General features: G+C 40.1%; 1 long non-coding RNA gene across 1 annotated transcript; it reads right to left on the bottom strand.

Annotated features, from left to right (window-relative positions):
• Positions 1–1,375: 1,375 nt before the first annotated feature.
• LOC115306024 lies at positions 1,376–7,892 on the bottom strand. The gene is made up of 3 exons (XR_003915139.1): positions 7,819–7,892; positions 2,411–2,502; positions 1,376–1,638 (listed from the first exon to the last, which is right to left on the bottom strand). It is a non-coding gene; the product is annotated as an uncharacterized LOC115306024 (long non-coding RNA).
• Between the last annotated feature and the right edge of the window lie 210 nt (positions 7,893–8,102).

Below are 8,102 nucleotides of genomic sequence, written 5' to 3'. Positions count from 1 at the left end.
CTATGTAAATCTACAAGTTCTTGCTGTTTTGGGGGATAGGCACAAGAAAAATCTCTTTTAATTTTTTTATTTAAGCAAGAATATGAGCATTCTATGGTTTTTCCAAGTCTCAGTTTTAATATTTCATCCAAAATAATTCTTAAGATGTACAAATCTGCCATAAACCATTAGATTTTCTCCCTAAATTGTTTTCAAATGTGATTATTATTTTGATTTTTTAAAAGTAGCTAAGACCAGGGACACCTGGGTAGCTTAGTTGGTTAAACATTCAACCTCAGCGCAGGTCATGATCTCACGGTTTGTGGGGTCAAGTCCTGCATTGAGCCCCACATCAAGCCCTGCGTCCAGCCCCATGTTGGGCTCTGTGCTGACAGCTCAGAGCCTGGAGTCTGCTTCAGATTTGGATTCTGTGTCTCCCCCTCTCTCTGCCCCTCCCCTGCTGCTCTGTCTCTGTGTCTATCTCAAAAATAAAAATAAACATTAAAAACATTTTTTAAGTAGCTAAGACTATATATTGTCAATTACATATAAATTCTAAATTAATCAAGAAACTAAAAGGTTCTTATTGTCCCCAGAACACATCAGATAATATGATGTGATCTTTTGTTTTTTGCTGCTTTTTGATCTAGTAATTTTGGGGAAAAAACAGTTAAATGTTTATAGCCTCTTTTATTTAGCTCAGGAAGCCTTTCTGAGACCTCCGTTGCAAGCTGTATTCCTAAACACTCGGGGACAGGGTTAAAGAGAAAGATATTACAGGATTAAAGAGCAAAGGGAGGAAAGATCTGAAGCAAGCCCAGGAATGCTTGCACAGACAATGAACACGACAGGAGCAAGCATACTGGATAAGACCGCCCTGAGGGTTAATTTAAGACAAATTATTGAACCATAAGCTCCTTGAGACTGAACAGATTCTTTCTTCACTTTGTACCGCAACACCTACCACAATTCCCAGCACAGAACAGAAACACCGTATCTGTTTGTTGAACCAAGCTGAACTCTTCCATACTTATTCCCGATCCCCGTGTATGGGTGGACATGGTTCCCAGTAATGGCCCTGTGCTTGGGAAGTAACAGAGAGAAGAAGTTACAGCAGTCATGAGAGGAACACTGTTTGTCAGTGTCCCCCCCAAGGAGGCCAGATCTTTAAAGCAGAAAGATGTATGAATGCAACATATCCTGACCAGTGAAAAAGATGCATCCAGAAAGTTGGTCTATTGGGAAGATGGTAATAGCTAGGGCTGACAATGGACAATGACAGGCAAGGGACCATTCCCATAGGAAGAGGTTGCTTTTCGGAGAAGAAAAAGAGCAGGTACCAACCCTCAGATGAGAAATTTATATATTCAATAAAAAGTCATACCCATTTCTTAAATATTTTTAGAACTCGTTTCATGTCAGTTTAGTTTAGAAACCAAAAAAATAGTAAATAGATATCATGTTTTAGTACATGTCTCTTGGCAAATGGATCATGCTCATGTTTTCAAAGGAATATTTGGTCTAAGAGTAAATTTCATCAGTTCTTTGGTTCCTTTTAGACAAAACTGAAGAAAAAAGAAAACCTGTCATAATGATTTCTCCATAATGCCTTCCCAGCTGTTGAATTTGTGGTCTTTGTTCAAGTGCTTCCTTCATTTCCTGTAAAACAAAGTAGAAAATTAATAATAATATATCCATAGTGGGGCACTTGGGTGGCTCAGTCAGTTAAGCATCCAACTTTGGCTCAGGTCATGATCTTGCAGTTCGTTATTTCAAGCCCTGTTATAAGACTCTGTGCTGCCAGCTCAGAGCCTGGAGCCTGCATCAGATTCTGTGTCTCCCTCTCTCTCTCTGCCCCTCCCCCTGCTCATGCTCTGTCTCTCTCAAAAATAAACATAAAAATTTTCTTAGTAATATATTCATAGGTTATAAGGGATATTAATCTATGTTTTCATAAGTTTCCCAAAGACCTAAAAAACCAAGAGTTGGTTATGAGAAAGGGTCTGAATTAGCTGAATTCGAGATACTATTTTCTATTTCCTTTCTCACTGGGGCTCCTTAGTCTCATAACGTTATCTCCCTGATTTGGGCCTATGGTAAGAAAAGTCTCAGGTACAGAATTCTACAATCAATTACTGACATTAACATATATATATACACATCTATAGCACATTACACACGTGTGTAGCATTACAGTGACAATATTTAAGCCATTCAAGAAACCAATCTTTGTTCACTTATAAAGTGAGGCTATTTCAATCAATACTCATAATTATTATACTAATTTTTCAGCCAAAAGATAAACAAATAACTCAATATGTAATGTTACCAAAATAAAAATGTTTTACTCTCTTTGGATTTTTAGAACCCAACATTTCATTAAAAGTGAAAATAAAATTTCTCTCACATATACATAAAATGGAAATCTAACCTCAACTCTTCCCTGGATGTGCAGTCCCAGCGTTCTCTGGAGAGCGAGGTGAAACAGGAAATTGTTATTCGGTGCTTCAGAGCAGCTCCTGCCTGCAATTAAGTGGCACACCCACCAGAGAGGTAGGGAGCCATGAATGTCAGAACTTGGGGACTCTAGGCTCCCTGTAAGGTGACAGATTTAGCCTATTCTTCCAAGCTCTTTTTTTTGCTGTAAAAATACAGATGTTCTAAAAATAACTAGAACTTCCGTCTCTGATAATACAATGCAAACTGCGGTGAGGAAAAGATAATTTTTATTTTTAAAAATCAAATACTTATCTTGGGGTGCCTGGGTGGCTCAGCTGGTTACGCCTCTGATTCTTGGTTTCTGCTCAGGTCACAATCTCACAGTTAGTGAGTTTGAGGCCCGCGTTGGGCTCTGCACTGACAGCACGAGCCTGCTTGGAAGTCTCTCTCTCTCCTTCTCTCTCTCTCTCTCTGCCCCTCCCCTGCTCATGCTCATGTTCTCTCTCACAAAAATAAATATGTAAACCTAAAAAATTTTTTTATCTTTACTTATTCTTGAGAGAGAGATAGGGTGTGAGCAGGGGAGAGGCACAGAGAGAGGGAGACCCAGAATCTGAAGTGTCAGCACAGAGCCTGACGTGGGGACTGAACTCACAAACCAAGAGATCATGATCTGAGCCGAAGTGGAACACGCAACTGACTCAGCCATCCAGGTGCCCCTAAATAAGTAAACTTTAAAAAAGTTAAATAAAAATCAAATAATTATCTCTCTCACCATTGCAACAGCTTACCCGTCCTAACAGACACTTCCCAGAAGGTTTTATTCTATGTCTTGAAAGAGAACGTTTTATTCCTACAAGCTCACTTCCTTTGCTTGGGTGTGTTGACCACTCTGGCACCTGGACACCTACCAACCTGCAGCGTCTGCCCCTCCGTACAGGCAGCCCTGTTTGCTGGCCACGTGGGACGTGGTATGAGGAGAAGCGATAGGACAAGGCGCGGCCAGGCTTGTACTCTCCAGCCTGTGTCTGGCTCACCTCAGCTCAGAGCGCTGCACCCACGCAGACTTCTCATACTTGGGCAAGACTAGGGAGAGCTCCCAGGTTCCTCTTTGGATGTCCCACAGGTTTTTATTCCATTCTTAGTGTCTTTCCGATTAGACTCATTTTTAACTCTCCTTATCATATCATCTCCTGTTTCATCTGAAAGCTGATATCAGAGATAGTATGTTTTCCTTATCATCTGCATCAGCAAAACTAGGGAGTAGCCTGCCTAAGAAATCTTTCGGAAATGGAGTTTAAATTAATGGTAAAATTAATATAGTCATAGATAGCAACTGGAGAAGAAATTCTAATTAATGCTATTTATATTGAGAGGAGTGATTTTTAGAAAAAAATTTAAAGTATTTTTCACAAATTTTGTACTGTCTTTCCTTCTTATATTTACCATAAATGACAGATAGGTCCTAAAGGCACAGAATAACACTATGCACTTTAAGAATACAGTGTTCTCTGCTTTCATTGATTAGGGATTAAAACACAGTCTGCTAAGCTTTTATATCCTGGCATATTCATGTTCTCAGGACATTATGTTGTTAAGTTTATCAAAAGGAGGCTCTGTCTGTGTGATCATGTCATTAAACTTAAAATAGACTTCTGATCATGTCTGTAGATTCACATTTGCAGTATGTAACAAATGCCTGCATGTCAAACAAGCAAAATAAGCCACACTGAGGCCTGCAAAACATGTATGGTCTGGGAAGTGAAGATTTCCTATCAAAAGAAGAAAAAGAAGAAGAAGTGACTCAAAAGACAGAGTTTCAAGGACGGCAGCATTGTTGGGGGGGAGAGCGGAGGTAGAATGCAAGGTCCTCGTGAGTCCCAGTTCTGCTCTGAACCATGGTATCAGTCAAGTGCATTGGTCCATCCTACTCTTAGCTTTCATCTAGAAAATGGGGAAATCATCTCTCACAGGGTCATCTTGGGTTAAAATAGTAGCGAGTATGCTAAAGTATATTTGAAACATTTAAAAGTACAAAGCGTTTATTTTTAATAACCCAGATTCTACTACTTCTGGCTAGTGCTCAACTTTAAGGATCTCTGATTTGAAGCAAAATTTGATTTGGAAAATCCTCGCCTGTAAAAATGTTTCTACAAAGTATGGAAGTTTGCTTCTGTTTCCAATGATGGATTTTCTTTATTTCATTTCGTCTGCTTGTTTGGAAAACTTAGTACAGCCCATTTCCAATTTCCAGGAGCCTCAGTCCTAATGTCTGCTCACAAGTCAGTTACTTGGAATGTGGACACACCGTCCATAGAAACACAGTTGTACATGGGAGCAGACCACGAAAGCCTTCTCAATTCGTAATAAATCTCAGTAGACATTTCTTTGACCCTGAACCACTACAGCTCATATGTTCCCATAGAACAAAGGTCTGATGTTACAAATCAGGCCACTAGGAACTTCTTTTCTACTTGTTATAGCCACTGTTGTGGAAGGCAGCGTTCTCATGCCCACGACTGTGGCTGCCCTGAGCTTCTCTGGCTGTACCCCAGCCTGGGAAAGAGCAGCTAGGGGTGAGCTGGGGGGTGGAGGCCAGCATGTGTGGTGGGGCAGTGTTGGGGTGCTCGCTCACTTTCTCCCTCTCCTTCTCCTCAACTTCTGCTTGCACTAGCAGTAGACCTGGGAGAAGTTTTGAGGAAACAAGCCCAGGGTTCCAGTCCTACAGAAGCCTCTTCCCCTCTTTCTCCTCTCCAGCATTCTCTACCTTACCTGTGGGCTGCAGGATGGGAGTTCCACCTCCTCTCTCACACGGGAGGAGGGTGACTAGGGATCTGAGACATGAGGCTCTGAGGCTGGGCAGGAGGGGTGGGGGAGGATGAGGGTGGGCTGGGGAGTAGCTGATGTGCCATTTTTCAGGCTCCATGGTGCCACTGGCTATTGCTTTACTTCTCTGAGGGAGAAAGCAAAATCTTTCTCCAGGAAAGACAATGAACCATTTAGGAAATTGCAGCATTGCGTGTGAAATACAGAAGATGCTCAATAATCTGAGCCTTGGTTTAGTTTACTCTCTCTCCCTAATTCTCTCCCTGGCTTGTTCTCTCTCTCTCTCTCTCTCTCTCTCTCTCTCTCTCTCTCTCTCGTTCTTTCTCTCTCTCTCTTTCTCGGTTGTCATCATCATCACCATCACATAAATGATTCATGGAGTCCACAAGCTCAAAATCTTAATGATCAAATAATCATCACCTTCTATTTCACAACCAACTCCTGCTTTTCACAGTTTTATGCATAGCACTTTTCCTCAGTCACCTGGTTCAAAAAAAAGCTATTGTTTCTCTTGACCGTTCCTTAGTATCTTCACATTTCAAAGAGAAGATAAGATTTACCCATTATTCATTATACATTCATAATCCCCATCCTTTCATTCCTATTCCCTCCCTTATCGTTATTTCATACCTGAACCTCCCTGTGTCTTTGTTTCTAACCGTCCACCTCAAAGATCCTCAGTAAATTCACAGATGTGTGAGACTAGTCAGTGATATTATCAGCATTTCAGACCAGTGGGGAAATGATGGATTTATCAGTAAATTAGAACAAATGAAGCCATACATATACTTTTTTGTCTTATGCCTTATATCAAAATAAATTCAATATCAATCTGATTTTATTGTAATAAGTGGAGCTTTGAAAATACTGGAATAATATATAGATGAATATTTGCTAGTCTGGAAATAGGAAAATCCTTTCTAAAAAACCTAAGGTCACAAATTATAAATAAAAGGTGTGACAGTTTTGGTAAAATAAAAATTTTAAATTTCTATTCCAATAATCGGTACACACAAACTATCTGGTAGGAAAATAGATAATGTATATGTGACAGAATTAATATAGACAAATAAGGTAAATCAAGAAAGCAGAGTGAGAAGATATAAGCAGACAACTCAAGAAACAATAATATACATATAAATGGCCTAAAGTAGGCAAAAACTGCTCAATCTCATTCGTATTCAAGGAAATACAAATTAACACAATAATGAGATCACGTGTCACCTGTCAAATTGCCAGCAATAACTGGGTGATAGCCTAGGAAAAGAACCATGATTCTAGGCTGCTTTCGGGAGTGTAAATTGGTATAAAATTTCTAGAGGGCAATTTGACATTATTTACCTAAAGCCTTAAATACCTCTTTGATCCAGCAACTTCCATATGTGACTTTTTTTGATGAAAATACACCAAAAATGGTACAAAGATCTATGCATTTTGTAACTTGCTATAATAACGTTTATAACAGTAAAATATCAGTAGCAATATAAAGGTAAATCAAAGAAGGATTTAAGAAATTAAGGAATAGTGATATAATAGTATATATAATAATACATCCATTAAAAATGTAGGTATACTTTATTTTCATGAAAATGCTCAGGGTTTATGTATAAAAGATTTCCAATTATGCATATATATGATATCATTTTATTTTTAAAAATTAGGTGAAATATACAGAGTTATACAAACTGCTAGTAATAGTTGGTATTGGTCGTTTCTGGGTGATAAAATCCCAGGTGCTTTTTGCTGACTATTTAGAAATAAAAAATAAGAATTCAGATATAGTCTTAAACCCTTAGCCAAGATTCTATCCTACATATTTAACTCCAAATTACCTTCCTAGTACCCAATGTCAAGCCCAGAGTCAAGGGGTCAAGTTAAAGGATGCTACCACAAACTAGATATATAGTGAGTAAGGAGAGCAGGAAGAGGGGGAAATGGGACAGGGGGAGTAAAAGATGGTGCTGGAGTTTCAGGTCTGTCTGACAGGGAGGCTCTTGGTCAAAAGAGGAGACGGTTCTGCTGGAAGATACTGGGTATTTAGACACTCAACATAGAACCTTGAACATAGCGGCGATTCAATGTTTCTTTATTGGATGAACATTGTTGCATATGATTCTTATTATGGTTTGATGTATCAGTACTCTATTGGCAGTATTCTCAGGAGATTCCAAGAAGAGACTGATCAAAGCAGTTCAAAGCAACAAAGAAAACACTGCAATCGGAATCAGATCTCTTTCACCCAGTCACCTCAGCCTTTCCTCCATCTGGGGGTTCTACCTTGGGACTGCAATGCCTCTTTTCCAGAGAGGTCTCCCCTGACTTCCAGTTTCAAGAAAAAGAAGCAAGTCCAGCCCTCCTGTTCTCACTTGTCTGGTTGTGAGAATTCAGCTGATGCCTAAGAAAACACAAATCTCTGCCATTTTCGTCCAGACTTGCCACTGACATACTTCATTTCCATATCGTGAGCTGGACTTAACTAACAGAGAGAACACACCAAGGAGTCTGCTCAGAATAGCTGGGATATCAGCCCCAAAGAGGTGGGCGCATCTCAGGGGTCTAAATCCCTGCACTTACCTCTCTTTGCCCTTCAGGCGGCACTGAGCACTCTGCTTGCAGGGGTCTATATCCCTTCATCATCACAACAGCAGATGTAACTGCAGCAGAACTTGCTGAAGCCGAGTGACACATCCTGGATCACAGAGCGTGTGTATGACGGAGGTCAGATTCCAACATGTGGAGAAATCTAGCGACGTGGCAGGCATGTTATTGGAGTGGGGGCTGGGTATAGCCCAAAAGCTAAAAGTGGGGTTGGGTTTGAACTCCAGACTGCTTAGTGGGAGTGCAGTAGTAGGCTGTGA

The sequence above is a fragment of the Suricata suricatta genome, chromosome 11 (assembly GCF_006229205.1).
Source record: "Suricata suricatta isolate VVHF042 chromosome 11, meerkat_22Aug2017_6uvM2_HiC, whole genome shotgun sequence".
In the NCBI taxonomy this organism is placed as follows: domain Eukaryota; kingdom Metazoa; phylum Chordata; class Mammalia; order Carnivora; family Herpestidae; genus Suricata; species Suricata suricatta.
This window is presented reverse-complemented; position numbering and strand designations above follow the sequence as displayed.